At 40.3% G+C, this 26,093-nt stretch overlaps 1 protein-coding gene across 1 annotated transcript in view; it reads left to right on the top strand.

The window, feature by feature from the left end:
• The window catches only part of CACNA2D3 (calcium voltage-gated channel auxiliary subunit alpha2delta 3), a 1,043,639-nt gene that overhangs the window by 927,513 nt on the left and 90,033 nt on the right, over positions 1-26,093 (top strand). The window lies entirely within an intron of this gene.

The following is a 26,093-nucleotide window of genomic DNA, read 5'->3' as shown; positions in this document are numbered from 1 at the left end:
AAGAGGAGCCAGCAAAGGAGACAAATACAGTGTTGGCCACAAAGGGGAAAGAAAAAAACAGGATGCTATCATTTTGTAGAGTCAGCAAGAGTTTACAGGATAAAAGACAGGATCAAAGGCAGAAAGGAGTTTTTATCTGGTGGACAGGTGTGGATAGCATTCTAGCCTGTCTGCTAGTAATGTGGCCTGGTGAGAAGTTCACAGTAGGGGGTTAATTAGCAAACAACTAAGGGAGATAAAAGACACCAGAACCCTCTTGTCCCAGCTAACACCAAAAACTTGTTTAAGGCTTTCCAACTCCAGTTTCAAGGATGAAGATCATTGACCAATCTTAATTTTATTCATCCGCAAACATCCTCATCCCTTCTCAAAAACATGCCCGAATCTTGAAACTACAATTTAGGGAACCATTTTTGTAGAAAAAAATACTACTATGCCCAACATAATCTAACATTTCAAGTAAAGTATTATAGCTAAGAGGCTAGAAAAGAACAATTTCCTTTTTACCCACATAAAGGAAAGTTGAAAATGTTATGCATTGATGAGCAGAGGAAGCCAAAAGGTAGAACCAAACTCTGCTTGCATATTCTTTTCAAAAATCACTCAGCTGCAAAATAATCTGTTTGGCCCATAAAATTTGCATTGACACTACCCAAATTTACCAACCACTATCATCATCTCCTAACCATTTCCATCTGTTTTTTTTATTTATTTCTCATCCCATTAGGCTAAGAGAACTCTTCCCTGAAGCAGATAGATATATCCAGAATTCTCCCAACAACACAAATTTCCAGAAAAGTTAAAAATGGTTTAGGTTTTGTTCATACTGCTTTACTGTCATTCAAGATGATTCAAGATTTTATAAGATGCCATAAAATCAGATGCTTCAAAGTGAAAAAAGTTAATTCCTCCATTTTCCCTTTTTTTCACCTTCAGATCATTTTCAGGATCCACCCCTTACTCTCCACCCAAACAGCTACCACCATGGGTCCAACACATATCACATTTAGAGTGCTATGTCAGCTGTTTTATTGATCTCCCTTCCTCCACCCTCTCCTCACTTCAGTCCATACTCCAGGCTGCACCTCAATCATCTTCCTGAAATGTATCAGCATGTGTCTCCCTACTTTGCAAAAACCTGAACTGGCTAGCCCATTTCCTCCCCTTCAAACAGAAAACTCCTTACCTTAGACTTCAAGACTCTTCGTCAGTTCTCTCTCCGTTTATATTTCTGCTTTCTGTAGACACTCTCTAGGTCATACTCTGATCCTTCTAAGCTCATCTTCTAACTTAAATCACGGTTTTGTCTTGCCCATCTCTGACCACTTGTTCATGCTGTTCCCTTGGCCTGAAACTCCTTCCCTGTCCTCCAAATTTGCCTGACCTCATTCCTCCCCACCTTCAAAGCCCTTTTGAAGTCCCACCTCCTTCAGCAAGTGCTCCCCAATGAATTCCCAGCATCTTGAATTGAATCAACCCAACAGCCACCTTTATTATTCATATATTTATTTATTCCTATCAATTTATCTATGCATATATTTGTGAATCTTTTGAATGTCTGTCTCCCCTATTAGATTTATGCTCCTTGTGGAAGAGAATGAGTCTTTTGTTCCTTCTCAAACACTTACCATGCACTACACTCAATGCACACACAATAAATACTATCACTACTACTACTACTATCTGTCTGTGTAACTATCATTATTTCATTTTTCTACATTCCATTCTTTTGTTATACCTCTGATTAACCTTTCCTCCCTTTTTCAACAAAATCTTTTTTTGGTTCATATTTGTTAAAGCAGCAATAAGAGCAGGAGTAAGATGGAAGCCCATGTTGAGGATGAGAGAGAGACATAAAGAGAGAAACAGGGAATATCAAGCGATTATCACTGACCTGTAAGTATTTCTACTATGAGATAGAAACAGTTCATCTAAGTACATCTACATTCTAGAACAAAGGTAGGAGGAAATTCCATAACTGGAGAGGGAGAAGGGCAAAGAGCAAGTCCATTTGGTAAAGAAAAAGTCAGTAAAAGCAGAGGCAGAGAAAAATAAGAAAAGAAACCACAGGACCAAATACTCTCAAGGGGAAGTTTTAAAAAAGGGGAAAAGCAGGAAGAAGCTAAGGTGATCTTAGGATGCAACCTTAGTGTAGAATGACTTTAGCAGGCAGCCATGTTTGGAAAAATCACATTCCCCATGGGGCTGGGGTCGGGGTGGGGGGGGACCTATTACTGTGCCTCTGCTCAGTGATAGGCATTAATCTAGTCACGGTCAGGCACTTTTAAAATCTAGGAACAAAATATTGAAGCGGACAGGGTTCTATCTCCTAATACACCTCAATTCTTCAATAGACTGGCTTCTTCAGAATACCATTAAACAACTTAGTAGTGGGCACATTGATGATATAGATTCCCCCTTCCCTCTAGAAATTTGAAACCAACTTTTGCTTCATCTGCCTCCTTTTTCTTGATGAGCCTCTATTTGCTACTGATTGTTCCTTTAGCCATTTCACCCACCAGCGTTGAATTGTAATAATAATAATGATAATAATAATGGCATTTGTTAAGTGCTTGCTATGTGCAAAGCACTGTTCTAAACGCTGGGGACGTTACAAGGTGATCAGGTTGTCCCATGGGGGGTTCACAGTCGTAATCGCCATTTCACAGATGAAGTAACTGAGGCTCAGAGAAGTTAAGTGACTTGCCCAAAGTCACACAGCGACAATTGGCAGAGCTGGGATTTGAACCCATGACCTCTGACTCCAAAGCCTGGCTCTTTCCACTGAGCCACACTGCTTCCTGTAATAATAACAGTGATAATTGTGGTATTTGTTAAGTGCTTACTATGTGCCAAACACTGTTCTAGGTACAGAGTAATCAGGTTAAAAGGATCTCTGGATAGAATTGTATGGGGCAAACAGCTTTAAGTTAGTTACACACGTCTGTCAACCTTAATTACATAGATAACGCTGTATTCCATGGCATTTGTTTCACCAGGAAATGAGTGGACTAATTCATCTTCATTATCAACGATATTTATTGAGCACTTACTGTATGCAGAGCACTGTACTGAGCACTTGGGAGAGTACAGTGCAACAGAGTTGGTAGACTCATTCCCTGCTCATAATAAGCTTGCAGTCTAGAAGGAGAGACAATCTTCTCTAAGGTAACCAGGGACCTCCTTCTAGCTAAATCAGGAAGCCTCTACTCTGTGGTAATCCTCATAGACCTCTCAGCTGCCTTCACCACAGTGTACCACCCCCTTCTCCTTGAAACTTTCTCCAACCTTGGCTTCACTGACACTGTCCTCTCTTGGTTTCCTCCTATTTCTTTGACCCCTTTCCCATGTCCTCCCTCTAGCCTGGAACTCCCTCCCCCTCCATATACATCAGACCACCATTCTCCCCACCTTCACAGTCTTATTAAGGTCACATCTCCTCCAAGAGCCTTTCCCTAATTAAACCCTCTGTTCCCTGACTTCCTCTTCCTCCTGTGTTACCTATGAACCTGGATCTGTGTGCTTTGGGCATTTTTTTTAATGGTATTTGTTAAGCGCTTACTATGTGCAAAGCACTGTTCTAACTGCTGGGGGGATACAAGGTGATTAGGTTGTCCCATGTGGGGCTCACAGTCTTAATCCCCATTTTACAGATGAGGGAATTGGGGCATTTTATGTTTGCCCCACCCTCTGCCCCAAACCACTTAGGTACCTATCTATAAATTATATTATAAATTATTTATTAATATTAATGCTTGTCTCCCCCTCTAGACTGCAAGCTCAGTATGGGCAGGGAACATGTCCACTAATTCTGCTGTATTGTACTCTCCTAAGTGCTTAGTACAGTGCTCTGCAGAAAGTAAGTACTCAATACCATTGATTGATTGATTGGCATGTTCAGTTTGAGGTAATAATAATAATTATGGTATTTTTTAAGCAGTTACTATGTCCCATGGACTGTTCTAAGCACTGGGGTAGATATAAGGTAATCAGGCTGTCCCCACAGTCTTAATTCCCATTTTACAGATGAGGTAACTGAGGTACAGAGAAGTTAAGTGGCTTGCCCAAGGTCACACAGCAGACAAATGGTGGAGCTAGGATTAGAACCCACATCCTCTGACTCCCAAGCATGGGCTCTTTCTACTTAGCCATGCTGCTTGGCAGGCCATCCATATAGAGACGTCCTGAAGGCAGGAGGAAATATGAGACTGCAGAGAAGGAGAAAGCTCAAGCCTGTGGATATAGATTGGGAATCATCTGCAAAGAGATGGTAGTTGAAGTCCTAGTTCTCCAAGGGAGTGGGTATAGATGGAGAATGAGTGGTCAGAGAAATAGGAGAACCAAAAGAGGACAGTGTCAGTGAAACCAAGGTTGGAGAAAGTTTCAAGGAGAAGCAGCGTGGCTCAGTGGAAAAGAGCACAGGCTTTGGAGTCAGAGGTCATGGGTTCAAATCCCGGCTCTGCCAATTGTCAGCTGTGTGACTTTGGGCGAGTCACTTCACTTCTCTGTGACTCAGTTCCCTCATCTGTAAAATGGGAATTAAGACTGTGAGCCCCCCGTGGAACAACCTGATCACCTTGTATCCCCCCAGCGCTTAGAACAGTGCTTTGCACATAGCACTTAACAAATACCATTATTATTATTATTATTATTAAGGGGGTGGTCCATAGGGTCGAAGCAGCTGAAAGGACTATGAGGATTAGGTTAGAGGCTGCCAAATTTAGCTAGAATAAGGTCATTGGTTACCTTAGAGAGTGCTGTTTCCTTGAACCTCCCGGTCTCAGCTCCGCAGCATTGCCAAGATCCGCCCTTACCTCTCCATCCAAACCGCTTCCCTGCTCGTTCAAGCTCTCATCCTATCCCATCTGGACTACTGTATCAGCCTCCTCTCTGATCTCCCATCCTCTTGTCTCTCCCCACTTCAATCCATACTTCACGCCACTGTCCGGATTGTCTTTGTCCAGAAACGCTCTGGGCATGTTACTCCCCTCCTCAAAAATCTCCAGTGGCTACCAGTCAACCTACGTATCAGGCAGAAACTCCTCACCCTTGGCTTCAAGGCTCTCCATCACCTCGGCCCCCGCCCCCCCACCTCACCTCCCTTCTCTCCTTCTACAGCCCAGCCCGCACCCTCCACTCCTCTGCCGCTAATCTCCTCACCATGCCTTGTTCTTGCCTGTCCCGCCATCGACCCCCGGCCCACGTCCTCCCCCTGGCCTGGAATGCCTTCCCTCCCCACATCCGCCAAGCTAGCTCTCTTCCTCCCTTCAAGGCCCTACTGAGAGCTCACCTCCTCCAGGATGCCTTCCCAGACTGAGCCCCCTCCTTCCTCTCCCCCTCCTCCCCCTCTCTATCTCCCCCGCCTTACCTCCTTCCCTTCCCCACAGCACCTGTATATATGTATATATGTTTGTATGTATTTATTACTCTATTTATTTTACTTGTACATATCTATTCTATTTATTTTATTTTGTTAATATGTTTTGTTTTGTTCTCTGTCTTCCCCTTCTAGACTGTGAGCCCACTGTTGGATAGGGACCGTCTCTATATGTTGCCAACTTGTACTTCCCAAGCGCCTAGTACAGTGCTCTGCACACAGTAAGTGCTCAATAAATACGATTGATTGATTGATTGATTGAAGTGAAATGAGGTGAAACTAGATTGGAGGGGACCAAGGAGAGAATTGGAGAAGAGGAAGTGGAGACAGTGGGTGTGAAGAACTCTCTCAAGGAGTACGGAATGGAGGAGTGGTAGGAGGGAGATGGGGCAATAGTTGGAGGGAGTCATAGGTTCAAGGGAGAGTTTTTTCAGGATGCCGCTGAGATGGTAATCTTTCTGAGGTGAAAATGTCCATTCGATTCCTCAACTGTATATAAGCAATAACATTGTGCAACCTGTGATCAGTAACAAAATGAGATGAACAGGTGAAAAGAAATACAGCCATCTGTATTGAATGAAGATGCCACTGATGATGAAATTTGCCTATGAATGCATGTGCAGCTGAAATGGCTAATGTAGGACCCACAGTCCTGGCCACATTGTACATACAAAAAGGCTATCCTTGATGCAGTGTCACATTGGCAGCCGGGTCATTCTGGTCTAGTCTCAGCAACTGACTTCCAATTTTAAGCTGAGATGCAACGTTTTCTGAGGCTTCATTTTACCGTGTCCTTAAAACGTTTCCTCTGCCTTTTTTTCTTACACTTTCTCAGTTTCAGCTTAGCATTTAGCAGTTGTTTTGGTGTCCTGCTGTTAAGTCTCCTCATGTATCCCACCGAATGTAGCTACATTAAGGTGAGTATAGCTTTGATGCTAGGAAACTGAGTATGCTCCAGAACTTCATAGTGATCTTGCCTTGTCGATAATAGTCCATATGCACAACCAAAGAGCTCCATGAATAACACAGAATTGAATACTGCCACTGAATTTGGCAGATGACTTTTGTTTCAATAATGCAAAGCTAGACAAGGATGTATGAAACCAAATCAAGAAGGTGAATTTGTTTTGGAATATTAAAAATAATAAAGTGAGTTGCCAGCATGGCATAAGGATTCAGAGTAAATTATAATATCCAACTTTTTTATGGTTCTGAGAATTGGTATATGCTCCATCTGATTTCTAGAGTAATTCTGCTAATTGATCATGTTTAACATCAAATGGCAAGACTGGATCAACAAAAACTAGACCCTGGAATGCATTGAGTCCTCCAGGATCACAGCAATGCTTTATCCTCATGCTTATACTTACACCTGGCAGTACAGGTGAGGAAACTGGGCAACAACAATATGTGCAAACAGCTGCTCTATGGTGAGCTAAAATGGAATACCAGAAATAGTGGACAGAAGTCCTTTAAAAGTACAATGAAACACAACCACCAATGATATCGCTTAACAGTGGACAGTTAAGAGACTACAGCAGAAAATATACAGGAGCAGTACTAATAGTATCCATTATATGCTTACTATGTGCAAACCATTGGACTAAGCCCTGGGAGATAATATACAGGTGGGAATTACACATGGTCCTATCCCTCAAGGAGCTCACATTGTGATATAGCTATTAGAAATAGGATAACTTACATAGGTTAGAGAGGATTCATGAAGATCAGGACACAAGAGAGAGAACAGAAAATTACACCAGGCCCTGTGGGTAACAAATACAATAGGTTAGCAGGGGATAACCTTTAAATGCCAATAATGTGGAAGGGAATATCGGATCATATTAGTCACAACCTTTATCTGTTGATAAAAATATCATTTTCTCTATTCCTTCTTCTAATGTATCTTCTCCAGTTCACCCGTCCATTCAAAGTCAGGGACAACATGTGGCCAAGTTTCAGAGCGACTATCCACATATGCCACACAGCTGTCCTTTATCTGGTTTTCTGAATGGCCAAAGGGCAGCCAGACGTTTTGCTAGAAGGGAACTGGCTGCCTGCATTTGATTTACAAAGACAGAATTGGCCTGATCGTCCTAGCAGTCCTTGAAAACAGCACTGTTCAGGGAAAGGTGCAGCTAAAACCAAGTCATTGCTCTCCTGAGGGACCAACAGAGAAGCACTGTAGTCATTGTTGTCCTGCCACACATACCAATTCCAGGCTCTTTTCAGGTAAAATAGAAATTATATGTCAAATTGTCTACCTGTATACATCAGAAAAAGAGGAATTTAGTGAAAAGCGCATAGGGCAGGGGTACAGGAAACCTGGGTTTAATCTCCAGCTCTGCCACTTCTCTGCTGCATCATCACCTTGAACAAGTCACTAAGCCTCTCCTTTTCCTGGTTTCCTCATCTGTAAAATGATCATAAAAATACCTGCCTCACCCAAACTTACAGGACTGCTGTGGGGATAAAATGAGAAAATTGATGTGAAAGTCCATGGGAAAACAAAAGGGCTATAGAAATTCAAGGTCTGATTATTATTATCACTATGTTTCAGGGCTCTTGACAAAGTATCTGCCCTTCTTCCTTTTTCTATTTATCATTGTCAGATAATATTTATAGAATGTCTGTGTGCCAATGGCCACTGTCAGGTATTTTCAGGCTCTACTCTGGTTTTTGTATTTCTTTGCAATGAGGATAGCTGGACTGAAGTTATGTCAGGTTCCTCTTTCTGAAATATTTGACCCTAATTAGTCTTTTGGTCCTCCGTATTCATTACATGACTATTAAGCAGATATGTAGAAACAGCATAACAAATCCTCTTCTTTCACCACTGGAATATGTCTGGGTTATAATTGACCTCCATGTCTACTGGTGTATGTAACTGCAGGCTACCCTAGTAGCCAAAATATAGTTAAAATATCCACTCCCCCACTTCACCCCATCACAGATTTCTGATTATTTTTCTGGAAATAAAGTGATGTCAGAAAACTTCATTTATGTTTAGTGGAGTTTTTCTTTTTCTATATTCATAAAATGGAGTCTTATACCAAGTTAACCCTATCGAATATTAGGTCTACACAGCCACAACTCTCCAGATAATTACACAGTGATATTCATTTGAGCTGGCCATATGTCCTGGAGTAGCCAGAACAGTTCTGAATTTTTTGTAGCCTGCCCTGGTCAACTTTAGAAAAATGTACAAATATTCCAGAATTAGGACCCTCTCAAGTAAGCTGGTCAGTCAACCTTTCCCTACCCCCGCAACAGCTCTTTCTCAGTTCAAATGTTTGAGCTTTCACCTTTGAACTCAGACATGCTCACTGTTTGCTCAGTTTAGTTCCCATAATATTCTGATATTCTGCTATTTCAGACAGCCCAAAATTCTGGGGGTCATCATCCTCTTGTCCTCCCTTCCCTGACACCTTCCCACTCATTTTCTCCCGGTTGTCAAGATTAGGTACAAGATTGGGATGTGATCGTGATTTCCCAGTGTCAGCAAATGTATAGTCAGCATATATTAAATTCACATTTGGGATTTCAATAGGGGGCAGACGGGACTTTATACGGGGCTGGTAAATAATGTAATCCCATCAGCTAATTTCAAGAGGCTTTTCACACTCAAATTTGTCTGCATCTGGTTTAATGAGGTGAATATACTAAGAGATATGTCTCATGAAGTTATTCCACTGGAAAAGAATGTTAGAATAAATGTATAGTTAGGAGTATAATTAAAATGTAAAATATTTTAAAGTCAGGTGATGGTTGAGAAAATACAGAATAGAGTCACCATTAAAGAAACTCAAGTGTGTTATAATGAACTTTTTATCAGGTTTTTATGTGTTTTTTTTTTTTAATAGAATGGATTGCCATATGAACCGGGATGCTGTAGGGTAACTGCCTTGGAACAGGGAGATTCATAGTCTCTTCAGGAATTATCCAGCTCCCTCCATTATTCTGCACTTCTCAATTAGCAACACTAACTTATGCTGATGGTTTTATATATAAGATACTGAATATATTTAATGTGTCATACAGTATTGGTAGAGAACCAAAGAGGAATACAGATTGTATTCTAGTTAGAGTGAAATGCAATCACATGCAATAATGAATTTATCACAGTTCATCTAAGGCATGTTGTGACATTGTTAATGAATATGATCATTCTATTATAAATTCTAAAGAATTGAGAAACTATTTTATGAAAACATTTCCCAAAATTGCTCTTGTAACCCTTACATAGACAAGACCAAATAAGAAATTATTAACAAGGGAGCTATAATTTTGAGGCTTATGAATTTCCTAACATATAGTTGATTTGTCTGACTCTGGTTAAAATACAAAGTAGCTTGAAGCTTAAATATTTCATCTTGAAGTTCTGAAAAGCAGAAAGGCTGGGAATTGACTATGAGAATGTATTTAGCTTTCAAAGCTTTTTGATGTATACTTGAATAGTTCTGAGAGCATAAAATGACCTGACCAAAAATACCCTGAGCTAGTTTAGTGGTCTTGAAAAGCAGAGGGAATATATATTTTCTTAGATGATATCTGGGAAAATGCTTTAGAATTACCTTGGGGTGGGGGGCAAAAAGAAAATGATTATTCCATTCTTCAGCACTGTTAATTCTTTTGAATATTGATTCAGCATAACTTAACCCCAAATGTAGGAAGCATTTTCAATTGCTGTTTATTCTACTTCTAATAGAGGTGGCTGCTCCAATGGCCATATTGAACAAAAGTTATCTTCAAATCTATATGGGCTTCCTACTAATACTACCAAAAAAGGGGCATAAACAATATGAATGGGGCTGGCTTAAAATAGTCATATTAAGTTATAACTCTTCAAAGAAAACTTCTCCTGATCTGTGCTGTTGCTGATGTGAGCTGTTTTCTCTCCTTGTCTTTCACCACAGAAATATATCATGCAGTTCTTTGTTATTTAAAAACATGTATAAGAAAGATTACACAACTTTCCTTAGGGAATACTTCACAAGTGAAATATGTAATCTGTTAGAGGTTGTATTTAAAATGTTCTCCCTTTTATCATTGCATTTCCTCACCCACCATGGACTAAAATATGAGGTAGACTTCCAGTACTGTTACATTTTTTATTACTGAAATAATATTGTACCTTGGAGATTAATGTTAGAGCTTTACCAATATTAAAATAACCAAATATTGCTTTGATCTGAATATTTTTTGAAACTTTACTTCTGATCTTTCTGTCCCATTTCCCCCATAATCTTTGTAAGAAGCTTTCAAATTTGCTAGGCTGACACCAAGGGAAACATAACTACAGCTGGTTTTTTTTTCTCTCATCTTCATGTGGATAGTATGTTCTACGTTCAGAAATTAGTCCCAGGATTTAGGCTGTCTTTTCAGTCCAGCATTCCATCATGCAATTCATTAAAATCTTCACATGAAATGTTTAACAGATGAGTTATGTTATAATTCGCATTATGGTTTTAAATTGTTATTCATGTGGTAAGTAATTTATACTGGGCATTAGCAGATATCTGGAATAGGTTCATATTTGACTTGAGGATGATTAGAGTCCTTTTTTTAACACTTCAAACAAGTTTTTTGTGAAACCTGGATTGCATGTGAAATATTCTGCAGGAATAATGTTTGGATGCATTTTGGCTTATTCCTTTTTGTTTTATTGACAGTCAAATCATTTACAAATAAAAAAAACACCAATCAACAAATGTTGCTTGGGTAGTTGATTTCACATTTGGCTGCTAATTTCCTTAAGTGGATCTACATGGTTCTCCAACTGCACATTTTTGCAGCATCATCAATCTGCTAACTTTTATTCAAGAATCAGGCTTTTCCTGGAAGTGAATTGAAAATGAAATGCACTCTATAAGTACTGTCAGTGTTCATTGAGAAAAAGTGGGGGTGTTTGGATATTAGCACATCGATACAAATCGCCATTTGCCTATACTCCCAGGGAGAATAATGATGAATGCCGAATGTCTGGCTTGTGGCAAAGAATGCTGACCTTGTTTGTTTTACTACTTGTGTGCCATCTGGGATAAGGAAAAGTTAGTTAAAAAAAAGTCTGTGAGCAGTCCAGACAAAGCTCAGGCAGGGAACAACAAACAGGGACTCTGAACCTTTTTGTCTTTTGTTTTTGGGAGACTACAATAGAACTCTATTGTATTGTACTTTCACAAGTTCTTAGTACAGTGCTCTGCATTCATTCATTCAATCATATTTATTAAGCACTTACTGTGTACAGAGCACTGTACTAAGCACTTGGGAGAGTACAGTACAACAATAAATATACACATTCCCTGTCCACAATTAGTTTACAGTCTAGAGAAACAGCATGGCTTAATGGAAAGAGCACGGGCTTGGGAGTCAGAGGTCGTGGGTTCTAATCCCGGCTCCACCACTTCTCAGCTGTGTGACTTTGGGTAAGTCACTTCGTTTCTCTGTGCCTCAATTACCTCATCTGTAAAATGGGGAGTAAGACTGTGAGTCCCACGTGGGACAACCTGATTACTTTATATCTACCCCAGTGCTTAGAACAGTGCTTGGCACATAGTAAACACTTAACAAATACTGTAATTATTATATTATTAGAGGTGGAGACACAGACATTAATATAAACAAATAAATCACAGATATTCATTCATTCAATCATATTTATTGAGCACTTACTGTGTGCAGAGCACTGTACTAAGCACTTGGGAAGTACAAGTCAGCAACATATAGAGACAGTCCCTACCCAACAACAGGCTCACAGTCTAGAATGGGGAGACAGATAGCAAAACAAAACATGTAAGGGCCATGTGGCTAGGTACTCAATAAATGTGATTAATTGATTGACTTTTTTATGGCAAGATGAGGAGGAGAATGAAGAGAAGGAAAAGGAGAGGATGTGTTTGTGCTACTTACTGCTTATTTATATGTATTCTTCCTCCAGGTTTCACAATTTAATTTTTTTTTTCTGCCTCCCCCATTAGTTTGTAAGCTTGAGAGAAGGGAACATGTGTCTTGCTACTGTTGTACTCTCCCAAGTGTTAGTACAATGCCTAGCACTCAATAGATGCTCAATAAATGCCATTGATTGATTGATAAGATTAGAAAGGAAGGCAGCAAGGAGGAGATAAGAAAAAATAAAGAGGAAAGAGATGAAGAGAGAAGACAAGTAGGATCAATGGGAGCTTAAACTGAGAGAGTCTCTCATCAGGGATGACATATGAGCCTCAGTCCTAGAATTTTGGACCAAGAACCCATACACTTTAAATTCAAATGTTTATCGTCTTTTACCTTCCATGTTAAATTGGTCTCCAAATTTGGTTGGTTCTTCCCCCACAATACTTCATTAACCAATCCCTTCCCTCCACCCTAGTTTCAGATCCTCCTTACTAGTTTCACTCTCAACAGCCTCTTCCTTCCTTCAGTCTGTCTAACAGATCCCTCCTTATCAGCTTTTAAAAGAAGTTTGGATCATATTACTCCTCTCTTCAACAATCTCAAGTGGCTAATTTCTATGGTATTTGTTAAGCACTTACTATGTGCCAAGCACTGTACTGAGCACTGAGGTAGGTACAGGTTGGACACAGTCATTTATCTTTGTTAAACAAAAACACCTTCCCATGTGGTTAAGGCTCTCCACCAGCTGTCTCTGTTATAACTATTAATGTTTGCTTGTCTATATGTTTAACTACTAGAGGAAAGTACCTGTCTTCTACTTCTACTGTATATTTCCAAACACCTAGTGCAGAGCTTCGCATAGACTAGGCCCCCTGCAGCTGCTGATAATAATAAAGACCCAGCACAACCTTGTAGAATACCATATTCAAGGATGAGGGAAGTAGAAAGAACCAAAAAGGGAAATTGAGAAAGAGCAGTTGGGAAAGTAGCAAGGGAATCAGTAAAGCACTGGTTTCTAGGAGGAGGGAGTGGTCAAAAGGGTCAAAGACAACCAAAAAATCTAGGGGAATTAGGAGAGATTAGGACCCATTAGATTCATGCAGAAGGAGATGGAGACAGACCTCGGAGAGTATGGAATGAAGAGGAAAAAATCCAGATTGTTTGGGTTAAGAAGATACGTGGGAGCATAGAGGTGGAGGCAGCAAATATGTACAGCCTATTCAAATTAGATAGGAACAGGAGCAAAGAGATGGGCAATACTTGGAGGATTTGGTGCAGTTGAAGGATGGCTTTATCAGTGTGAGGGTATCTTTGGCTTGTTTAAAGACAGGGTGGTTTAATGAAAAAAACACGGTCCTGTGAGTCAGCGGACCTGAATACTAATTCCAGCTCTGCCACTTGTCTGCTGTGTGACCTTGGGCATATCACTTAACTTCTCTGTGCTTCAGTTCCCTCAACTTTAAAATGGGAATTAAGACCATGAGTCCTATGTGAGACAGGGACTGTGTCCAACCTGATTATCATGTATCTACCCCAGCACTTAGAATAGTGCCTGGCACATAGTAAGCAACAAAGTAACAAATACCCAAAAAAAAGAGAGAGGGAGAGAGAAGAGAATATTGTTCGGAAGGGAGTGAATTGGATGAATGGGGGAAGAGTCAATGAGGGTGCAATAGCCGTGTTTTTAAAATGATGAAAAGGAGAAATCATAGCCTGAAGGTAACTTGTAATGGCAGAGGTTGGCATGTTTTTGGATTTCTGCAACGATTGCTCAGCTGAGTGAATGCAGGAACAGAAGAACTGAGGGTTTACAGAGGGATAAGGATACAAGGGAGTAGTACAGATTGATGGAGAAGGTGTTGACAGTATGGACCTTTGCAACTAGGAAAAGGAGGGTCTTTAGGGAAGCTGGGTGAAGAGAGAGTCCAGAAATTATAGCTCTTGGTGGAAGACAAAGATAGTTTTGGAAGGAAGAGGAAGTGGATGAGTGATAGATTGGGAAGCTATGGTTAGAAAATAATAATTCACAGTTGGAGGATGCTCAAGGTCAGGGAAAATATTGAGGTAGCTAAAAGGAATCAACTATTTGAGGTAAATGATGATTAGACTGCCCATCCAATTGGGAAGCTCTCTTCCTCTTACCAAACTTCGCTTCACTCCCACTGCAACCCAGTCCGCACACTTTAACATCAACCTATTTACTGTGCCTCGATCTCATATCTTTTACCGTTGACCCCTTGCTCACACCTTCCCTCCTCCTTGAAACTCTTTCTCCCTTCATAGCCACTCCCCAGGTTCAAATCCCTCTAAAATGACATTCCTTCATCTCCTCCAAAAAGCCATTGCTGACAAACCTCTCATCTCTTACCTTTATCCTCTCTCCCTTCTGCATTGCCTAGGCGCTAGGGGTCTGTACCTTCCAAGTACTTTTATAATCACCCTACTTAATGTACTTACTTGACTATATGTCCATTGCACAAGATGTAAAGTCTTCGAAGCCAGCGATAGTGTCTACCACACTATTGTACTGTCCTTTCTCAAATGCTTAGTAAAGTGCTATTCACACAGTAAACACTCAGAGAAGCAGCATGATTTAGTGGATAGCGAATGGGCCTGGGAATCAGAAGGTCCTGGGTTCTGATCCCAGCTCTGCCACTTGACTACTGTGTGACCTTGGGCAAGTCACTTCACTTCTCTGGACCTCAGATCACTTATCTGTAAAACGGGAAATAAAGACTGTGAATCCCATGCGGAACAGAGATTGTGTCTGACCTGATAAGCTTGTATCTACCCCAGCACTTAGTACAGTGCTTGGCACATCAATCAATCAATCAATCAATCGTATTTATTGAGCGCTTACTATGTGCAGAGCACTGTACTAAGCGCTTGGGAAGTACAAATTGGCATCACATAGAGACAGTCCCTACCCAACAGTGGGCTCACAGTCTAAAAGGGGGAGACAGAGAACAGAACCAAACATACCAACAAAATAAAATAAGTAGGATAGAAATGTACAAGTAAAATAAATAAATAAATAAATAAATAGAGTAATAAATATGTACAACCATATATACATATATACAGGTGCTGTGGGGAAGGGAAGGAGGTAAGACGGGGGGATGGAGAGGGGGACGAGGGGGAGAGGAAAGAAGGGGCTCAGTCTGGGAAGGCCTCCTGGAGGAGGTGAGCTCTCAGCAGGGCCAATGCTCAGCAGGGCACATGGAAATGCTTAACAAATACCATAAAAATGAATAAAGGAATAAATAAATAACATTTATCAAGTAGACCAAAATTAAACGTCAAAATGTACAAGCACACTAATGTTAGAAACCTAAAGAATAAAATGAATAAATTGGAAGGTGTGGTGGCTAGTGGGAACCTTAACATAATTGGTAGGGATTGTCTCTGTTGCCAAATTGTACTTTCCAAGTGCTTAGTACAGTGCTCTGCACACAGTAAGCGCTCAATAAATACCATTGAATGAATGAATTGGCATCTCAGAGGCTTCCTGGAGGGGAAAAGAACAAATTAGTACAGTGCTGTCAAGATGGACACATAAATATCTTACAGGATGATGGATGGAACCTTTCAGATAGATATTTGAAACCAAAAAGAATCCAAAAAAACAACACAAGGATATTTAATTTTTAACAAGAGAATGATTAAAAATGCAGACCCTGGTTAGAACAAAAATGCAAAGAAGTAGCTAAAAAACCAAACCAACCAACCAAACAAAAAACCCAAATAACCTACTAGGAGCCTGGAAGCTATTGAAGAGCACTATTTTAGAAGCCAAAGTTAAATGTCTGCCTCAGACAAAAAGAAACAGGTGATCAAACAGAAACCTCACATAGCTAAGCGGCTAGGTACCTGGCACAGCGTTCAGTAGCTGCTTGATGAGAGGTGCTGCTATTGATGCTGTTGAAATAAGAAGTAAGCAGGAAATTAGGCCAAAAAGGAACTTGAAGAACACCTTGCAAGGGATTTCAAAATTAAAAACCAAAGCCAGATGTGAGGTAGAAAGTTAATGAGGCCATTAGACAATCATAGAGTTAAGAGGCTCAATGACTTCTCTATTCATTCATTCATTCAATTCAATTGTATTTCTTGAATTCTTACTGTGTGCAGAGCACTATACTAAATGCTTGGAAAGTACAATTTGGCAACAAATAGAGACAATCCCTACCCAACGACGGGCTCACAGTCTAGAAGCAGGGAGACAGACAACAAAGCAAAGCAAGTAGACAGGCATCAATAGCATACTTGGGCCTTTCCTGAGGAAGATGTTGGAGAGTCTCATAATCAAATTGTGTTTTGTGGTAGATAGGCTAAAGGAACTGGATCAAATTGTGGAGACCACATGGGATGTTTTAAACCACATTGTGATAAGCAAGATGAAAACATCATTGGGTCTGGATGGCTTTCTCCTAAGATTTCTGGAGAAACTCAGATGAGAAGCAGTGTGGCCTAGTGGATAAAGCACGGGCCTGGGAATCAGAAAGACCTGGGTTCTAACCCCAGCTCAGCCACTTGTCTGCTATGTGACCTTGGGCAAGTCACTGAACTTATCTTTGCCTCACTGAACTTATCTGTGCCTCAGTTACCTCACCTATAAAATAGGGATTAAGACCGTGAGCCCCATGTAGGACAGGGATTGTGTCCAATCTGATTTGCTTGTATACACCCCAGTGTGTAGTATATTTTCTGACACATAGTAAGCCCTTAATGAATACCGCAATTATTATTACTATGAACAGATGCGGAATTTCTGGAAAGGTTAACACACCTTAAACGTGGTTATTATACAGAATGCTGTCAATGCAACTGCCATTTAGAAGAAGGGATCCAGAAGTAAAGATGAAAATTGTAGACCAGTGACTCTTACTTCTATACAGCGTGGCTCAGTGGAAAGAGCCCGGGCTTTGGAGTCAGAGGTCATGGGTTCAAACCCCGGCTCTGCCACTTGTCAGCTGTGTGACTTTGGGCAAGTCACTTAACTTCTCTGTGCCTCAACTCCCTCATCTGTAGAATGGGAATTAAGACTGTGAGCCCCACGTGGGACAACCTGATCACCTTGTAACTTTCCCAGTGCTTGGAACAGTGCTTTGCACATAGTAAGCACTTAATAAATGCCATTATTATTATTATCATTATTAGCATCAGGTGAACATTTAGAAAAACACAATCTGTTGCAAGTAAGGAAAGATGGCTCTCTAAGGAAAAATTATACTTCACTAATCTATACGAGTTGTCTGTAAGCATATGTGTAGAAGGGAAACAATAGAGATAATATACTTAGAACTCAACAAGGTTCCACACCAAACACTTTCCCAAAAGCCAGACTAATCATGGAACTGGAGGAAATGTTCTGTCATGGATAGAAAACAGGCTAAAAGATAAATGGCATAAAGTAGGGAATACATGAATGAAGTATAAATATTTGGGTCCCCCAGGGAGCATTTTAGTATCAGTTTTATTTAACACCTTCATAAACTATCCAAAGGAGGGAGTGTGCAGTAAAATCTCCAAGTTTGCTAGTGACACTAGAGCTCTTCTGGGTGGTGAAAAGCTATGCAGATGAGGATAAATGACAGGAAGGCCTCGTAAAACTGTTTTACTTAGACTGTGAGCTCTGTGTGGGAGAGAGACCGAATCCAACCTGATTGTCTTGTATCTACCCCTGCACTTGGCATATTGTAAGCACTAAACAAATATCATTATGATTATTATTAGAAAGGTTCCCTGCAAGCAGTGAAAGGCTTTATTCCATTTTGTACTGCTCACTCTGTAGATAATACCATAATACCATATTTGCAAAAAAAACCCCTATGAATTGCCTTTAATGTAGTCCAAGACTCACTAGGGATAGAAAATAAATAGCTATCTCCAGAATCAGATGAATTGAAGAACTGGGGCTAATGCAAAAGGCTCCTTAAATAGCAGGAAATTCAGAAGCTTCTCATTCTCATTAACTAACATTTTCAAGAAGATTACTTTGTGGACATGACCTAAATGTAAAATTGTATCTGGTAGCCAATATCATAGATTTTAAACTGAAGAACGGTCTTTTCCTTAAATAAAACTTTATTATGTGGGTATGAATTAAACAATAAATAATATAATCCTTCAATATTTCAAGATTGAAGGAGTAAATAAAACTGGCTGAGCTCAGTGACTTCATCATCATTATCATCATCAATCGTATTTATTGAGCGCTTACTGTGTGCAGAGCACTATACTAAGCGCTTGGGAAGTACAAGTTGGCAACATATAGAGACAGTCCCTACCCAACAGTGGGCTCACAGTCTAAAAGGGGGAGACAGAGAACAAAACCAAACATACTAACAAAATAAAATAAGTAGAATAGATATGTACAAGTAAAATAAATAAATAGAGTAATAAATATGTACAAACATATATACATATATACAGGTGCTGTGGGGAAGGGAAGGAGGTAAGATGGGGGGATGGAGAGGGGGACGAGGGGGAGAGGAAGGAAGGGGCTCAGTCTGGGAAGGCCTCCTGGAGTAGGTGAGCTCTCAGTAGGGCCTTGAAGGGAGGAAGAGAGCTAGCTTGGCGGGTGGGCAGAGGGAGGGCATTCCAGGCCCGGGGGATGACGTGGGCTGGGGGTCGATGGCGGGACAGGCGAGAACGAGGTACGGTGAGGAGATTAGCGGCGGAGGAGCGGAGGGTGTGGGCTGGGCTGTAGAAGGAGAGGAGGAAGGTGAGGTAGGAGGGGACGAGGTGATGACTTATCCGAAGTCACTAAAGTATTCAATGATGAAGTAAAGGCTATCTCTCAAAATTCTAGATCAGACTCATGTGTGTGTGCATGTGCATTGCATGTTGTATACTATTTACAAAAAGGATTTTTGTTCTCTGGCTATGATACTAGTTGCACAGTTGACAGGAAAATGTTTCTAGATGAATGCAATGTGAAAATGTTACTTTATTTCTGTTTTACACATAACATTGTTATGTCATGAATTTCAAGTTTCACACAAATGTCTATGTCTATAATGTGTGTAGTCATATCATGTCTGTGAACATGATATGAAATGCATGCATGATTTCATCTTGAATGCATTTGAATGTAATGGTACTGGAAATGTAATTTGTATCCTCAAATTTTATAAATGTAAATAAATAAATCTTGTTGGAAGTCTCATTTAGCATATTACAGTGATTCTTTTTGTTTTTCTCACATTAATTTTGAACTTCATTTAGCATATTACAGTGATTCTTTTTGTTTTTTCTCACATGAATTTTGAACTTCCTTTTGCAATCAAAATACTTGTATCATTTTTGAACCTAAAATATTCTCACTCTTTCCAACTTCTGTTATTCATCATCATCATCATCAATCATATTTATTGAGCGCTTACTATGTGCAGAGCACTGTACTAAGCGCTTGGGAAGTACAAATTGGCAACATATAGAGACAGGATACATTTGACCACTAGGGAAGTCTAACTACCAGAGCCCAAGATTATCTGTCTTCCCTTCAGGCATTTTCCCAGTAGCTACTCCAGTGAAATACCTACCACTCATTAGATTTCATATTGAAGTAAGATAGATGGACAGAGCTGTCCTTTCATTTCAAAGAGGACACTGCTGATGGTGAGATATTTATCAATGTGAGCAGGGGTGGCTGATATGAGAGGCTGACAAATCCCTTCCATAGTGTGTGCATGTAAAGATTGCTCCTTGTTGCCCTTTTGTGTCTTGTTCAGTTCTCCCTCTTAGTGTCACAATCTTCCTGAATCCCCTTTCCAAAAGAGTTTTCCCATTTCCAACTGATGTATGCTGTGCTGATGTGCTTACTGATGCATTCATCTGTCCACTGCTAAACCATATTGTCTGAAGTTTTGGTTCATTGTGTTATAAAAAATGAGTGTACAGTCCCTCTCTAGACTATAAGCTCATTGTGGGAAGGGAATGTGTGAGTTTATTGTTGTGTTGTACTCTTCCAAGCACTTGGTACGGTGCTCTGAACACAGTAAGCGCTGAATAAATACAATTGTATGAATAAAATTATTTCTTATGTTCACCCCACACATCTACCCATTTCAGCTTGGGAATCCTGCTGTTGTGTATTTTCCTCACATATTCCATCTAGTGAATGTGTGATGTAGCAAGTAGTGTTGCAGTGCAACTGTTCTGACTGTGTTCCATGACCTCACTGTTTCTGATCCTGTCTTATCATGTGATGCATCATGTTCAGTAATGGACATAATAATAATAATAATAATAATGGCATTTGTTAAGCGCTTACTATGTGCAAAGCACTGGTCTAAGTGCTGGGGAGGGGAAACAAGGTAATGAGGTTGTCCCATGTGGGGCTCACAGTCTTCACCCCCATTTCACAAATGAGGGAACTGAGGCTCAGAGAAGTTAAGTGACTTACCCAAGGTCACACAGCAGACATGTGGCAGAGCTGGGATTCGAACCTGTGATCTCTGACTCCAAAGCCCGGGCTCTTTCCACTGAGTCACGACATGGATCACCATTCAGCCATTCTAGCTTTAAACTGTATGCAATAGAAATATAAATCAACTAATGTAGATATATTGGATAACAAGACATGAGGCATGCCTATCTAATGTGATTCCAAGAAGTTCAAGTGTGTATCCTACCTGTATGATAAAAGAGACTCACTAAAAAATGTGTGTTTGGTTCATTGAATTGGTAGGGAAACTTAACCAAAGTCTGTGGTTTTATGTTTCTTATTTTAACCGTTATGCCCATTAATAATTAGAGTATATATGGAGATATTGTCATTGTGTTGATTTATTGTGTTAGGGATATTGTCATTTGTAATGAATTATTGATGCGTGCATATTTGGTAAATATAACTAAGTGTACTTTTTCCATACAGACTTAATAATGAGGAACACTTGTGAATTTATTTGAATATGGATCACCTCATTAACTATAGGAAAAATGTTTAAACTCTCTCAGGTTTTATGAATCGGATTACCCTGATGGTGTTTATGTTATACTTGGCGTTTACATTTTAGTTAAGCAGTTTATAGCCTTGTCAAATATCCACTTGAATAAGAATACAATCAAATGGAAGGAAGGTTGGCTGAAACACCAAACAAAAAGGAATGAAAAACAGGTATAGACCAGTTTGGGAAATTGTGTGAACACCATTAAGGACCTCTGTAAATAAAAGTATAAGTTGTGAACCAAAAGAATAAAGGAATATAGATCCAAAGCAGTAAATTAGATTAAATGTGAAAAAAAAAAAAGAGAAATGGAAACATCTAGTGAAAAATGATCTGAAGCCCAGATATGTAGTGGGTCATTGGGAAGAAATTGAGAAAGAAGCAGTATTAGAGAAGACCTGAATGATAGCAGGCAGCAAATTAGACATCTGGTTTCCATGCAATATGGCAGGAGTAAGGGCCAGTACAATTTTGGCATGCTTTTGAAAAGGTCTCGTGCCAAGGAGTGGAGAGGGGTGAGAAAGCACCTGCAATCCTGCATCTAGTTATGGGGCACCAGGACCAGAAAGATGTAGGCAGTTTGGAGGGAGATCAGAGAAGCACAACAAAAATGATTAATGGAATGAAGGCATTGACTCATGAGGAAAGATTAAAGGCACTAACTATGTATAGCTTCGGTAAGCATCAACTAAAGAGGGTAGATGATAGCAGGCTACAAGTATGTGGAAAGCATAAACACCAAAGAGGAAAAAGATTCATTAGTGGTGGATTTTTTTTTAAGGCTTAAATTGGAATAATGGTTGAAGTTAGGCAATTGAGCATTCAGGGTGGATAAAAGAAAGAATTCTCATTCAGTGAAAATGAATAGATCACAAATGTTTCAAAGGAAAGAATATGGACATATGTCTTGAAATGAGGAAAAAAAATGCAACAACGTTGTGTGTGAGGAGTTCTTCCACCAACTTTTATAATACGTTTCTACTGTTATATTGGAATTTATAGTACCTTTAAAAGGAAGTATATGTCTGTGTATGAAGAACTTTCATACTGATAGGAAGTGACCAATGAAAAATGACAAATTCAGTTTTTATAAATCTCCAGTTATAGAGATCCACCTTAAGGCCCATTTTGGTGTGTTATTTTAAAATCCTAGTTTTCACTGGAAAAAAAAGGTTGTTTCTAAATCTCATTCTAGAATGATATTTCAGAGGAAAACAAATGCATGATTTCCCTGTTAATTCAACCATGAAAAAAAATGATAGATCAACAGTTACGGGAGTGAATTTCAACCAGATTGGCCTGTCAGCTTTAACAGACTGTTGCAGTCATCAGTTGATCACATTTATTGAGTACTTACTATGTGCAGAGCACTATACTAAGTGCTTGGGAGAAAACAATATAACAGGCACATTCCCTGCCCATAATGAACTTACAGTCTAGCATTAAAGACTTTTGATCAGTCAATTAATCAGTTGTATTTATTGAGGACTGTAGATCACTGTAGTAAGCGCTTGGGAGAGTAAAACACAACAATATAACAGACGCATTCTCTGCCCACAATGAGCTTATGGTATAAAAGGGGATATACACATTAATCTAAATAAATTGTGTCCATATACATAAGTGTTGTGGGGCTGGGGGGTGGTGTTGATGAGTAAAGGGAGCAAATCAGGACAGTGCAGAAGGGGGTGGGAAAAGAGGGAATGAGGGCTTAATCAGGGAAGTCTCTTGGAGGAGATGTGCTTTCAATAATGCTTTGAAAGTGGGGAGAATAATTTTCTGTCAGATATGAAAAGGAAGGGCATTCCAGGCCGGAGGCAGCATGTGGCCAAGAGGCTGGTGGTGAGATGGACAGGTTTGAGGTACAGTGAGTAGGTTGGCATTAGAGGAGCAAAACGAGTGTGTGGGCTGGGTTGTAGGACAGTAGAGAGGTGAGGTAGGAGGGGGTAAGGTGAGTGGATGCTTTAAAGCTGATGGTGAGGTGTTTCTGTTTAATGAAGACTTGGATAGGCCACCACTGGAGGTTCTTGAGTAGTGGGGAAACATGGACTGAGCATTTTTGTAGAAAAATGATCCAGGCAGCAGAGTGAAGTATGAACCGGAGTGGGGAGAGACAGGAGGCAGGAAGGTCAGCAAGGAGGCTGATAAAGTAATCAAGGTGGGATAGCATAAATTCTTGGATTAACATGGTACCAGTTTGGATGGGAAGGAAAGGGTGGATTTTAACAATGTTGTGAAGGTTGAACTGACAGGATATAGTGATAGATTGAATATGTGGTTTGAATGAGAGAGAGGAGTCAAGGATAAATCCAAGGTTACGGCCTTGTGAGATAGGAAGGATGGAGGTGCTGTCTACCCGCATGGTGTAGTGTAGTGAGAAGCAGATTGGTGGAGTGGATAGGACATGGGTCATGGGTTCTAACTCTGGCTCCACCACTTGTCTGCTGTGTGACCTTGCGCACACTCCCTTCTCTGTGCCTCAGTTACCTCATCTGTAAAAAAAAAAAATGGAGATTAAGAGTGTGAGCCCAGTTTAGAACAGGGACTCTGTCCAACCTGATTAACTTGTGTCTACCCCAGTGCTTGCCCCTCTCAGGGTCGCCCCTGGGGAGTTTCCAGTACTCTATCAGTCTCGGCTACAGGAGGGAGAGTCAAGCAGAGGCATTTCCATTCCTAGCTTGGCCGGCGGATAGCGAATGTAAGGCAATCTTCAGCAAGTCAAGACTCCCCTATGCTGGGCAGCAGCCGCATGGGAGAGAGTTGAGGGTGGAGACTCAAGTTTACTGCATGGAAGGCGGCAATGGTAAACCACTTCTGTATTTTTTACCAAGAAAACTCTATGGATACACTACCAGAACGATTGCAGATGGAGAGCGGAGCGTTCTGGGAGACATGTGTCCGTGGTGTCGCTATGGGTTGGAAACGCCGGCATAAGACAAGACCCCAGTGCTTGGAAAAGTGCTTGGCACATAATAAGTGCTTAACAATTACCATAATTATTAATTAATTACAGTGATGGGAAAGTCAGGAGGGGACAAGATTTGGATGGAAAGATAAGGAGCTCTCTTTTGGACATGTTACGTTTGAGGGGATGGCAGAGCATTAAAGAAGCTGCCACATTCGACTTACCACTGCAACCCAGGTGTACAACTAAACATCGAGTGGCAAGTCAGGATCACAAACATTAAGGTTCTGGAGAGCAATTAGACTACTAGAATTGAAACAATGCTTGCCACATAACACCTTAGCTGGATGAAACGTGAAGAGAATGGGTAACAGCAGGACACAAAACCTTACGGTGAGCTTAAATAGAGTAACCAAAAACACAAGACAGAAGAAGTGCTTTTAAAACCCAGTGAATTGAAAGCTCAACTGATATAGTATGTTCGACTGGCATAGTAGTGGACAGTTGGGAAACAGCACTGGAAGACAGATGAGCCTGGCATGCATTGATCAGAGTGGTGCAGAGGCTTCAGGAATATTGTATGACAGTGAGGGAAAAACAAAAATGGTACCAGCACTATAGGTATCAAATGCAACAATGCAGCATTAGACATTCTTAACATGGACATTATATAGAAGTGATTATATCTTGCAATCATCTTTTCAGAACATTCATACACGGATGTAAACATCAGCCTCCATCAGGATAGGTGGATGAGTCCTGCTCCTGAGACTTCTGGTCCAAAACTTGCACAGGTCAATGAGAGAAGGGAATGTGTCTACCAAATATTATACTCTCCCAAGTGCTTCATACAGTGCTCTGCATTGATCAGTGGTATTTACCGAGAGAGCTCACTATGTGGAGGGCACTGTATTAAGAGCTTGGCAGAGTACAGCATAACAGAGTTGGTAGAAAGAAAGCCTGCCCTAAGGGCTTCTTCATCCCTGTCAGTGTTGACCCCAGTAAGCGAGTAGGTAGACAGGAGTGCAGCCCATTGTGAAGTGCATGTGCGGTCTTCACCCACGTTAGCCAGCCAGCTACTGGCAAACTGGAACTAGAACCCTGGACTCCTGAGTTTTATCTTCTATATACAAATTTCCTCATAAATGATTATGTTATAATAATTTATCAACAGGACATTTACTTGTCTCCCCCTTCTAGACTGTGAGCCCGCTGTTGGGTAGGGACCGTCTCTATATGTTGCCAACTTGTACTTCCCAAGTGCTTAGTACAGTGCTCTGCACACAGTAAGCACTCAATAAATATGATTGAATGAATGAATGAATAACAGCTCATTTATAACAGAATGGCATTTCAAAAAGTTTTTTAATACACATGTTAGCATCTCAGTAACAAATCTCTATTATGTCCTTAGCATAAGATCTGTACTCTGTTGCATCACGTGTTGTCCTTGGGGGAATTGATGGAAATAGATTGTGGATTTTTGTGTTGTTTTTCACGAAAAACTAAAGTTGCTTCTTAAGGATTGTCTCCAGGTGAAAGATTCAGTGAGGAAAGTTCCCTTCAGAATATCACCCACCATCTCTCTGAGGTTTCCCACCACCCAGGGATAAAATGATAAAACATTTGTGTTTCTTATTGATGAATTGTCAGTGACAAATTGTCATAGCCTTAAACAGGTGAAACAAGTTTTAGTACATACCTGTGCAGTGTGTGTCTAATTTAATATTAATGTTGATTACTCAATCTATCTGGAGGAAGAAGATGTTTCATTTTTAAAATCAAGTTCAAATGATTTAATGATAATAATTGTGGTATTTCTTAATCTCTTACTATGTGCCAAGCACTGTGCTAAACACCTGTGCAGATATAATACCATCCTATAGAATGCAGTCTCTCTACTACGTGGGGCTCACAGTCTACAGGGGATTGTAAGATCCTTGAGGGATCATGTCTACCAACTCTATTG

This window comes from Tachyglossus aculeatus, chromosome X1 (assembly GCF_015852505.1).
Source record: "Tachyglossus aculeatus isolate mTacAcu1 chromosome X1, mTacAcu1.pri, whole genome shotgun sequence".
Taxonomy (NCBI): Eukaryota; Metazoa; Chordata; class Mammalia; order Monotremata; family Tachyglossidae; genus Tachyglossus; species Tachyglossus aculeatus.
This window is presented reverse-complemented; position numbering and strand designations above follow the sequence as displayed.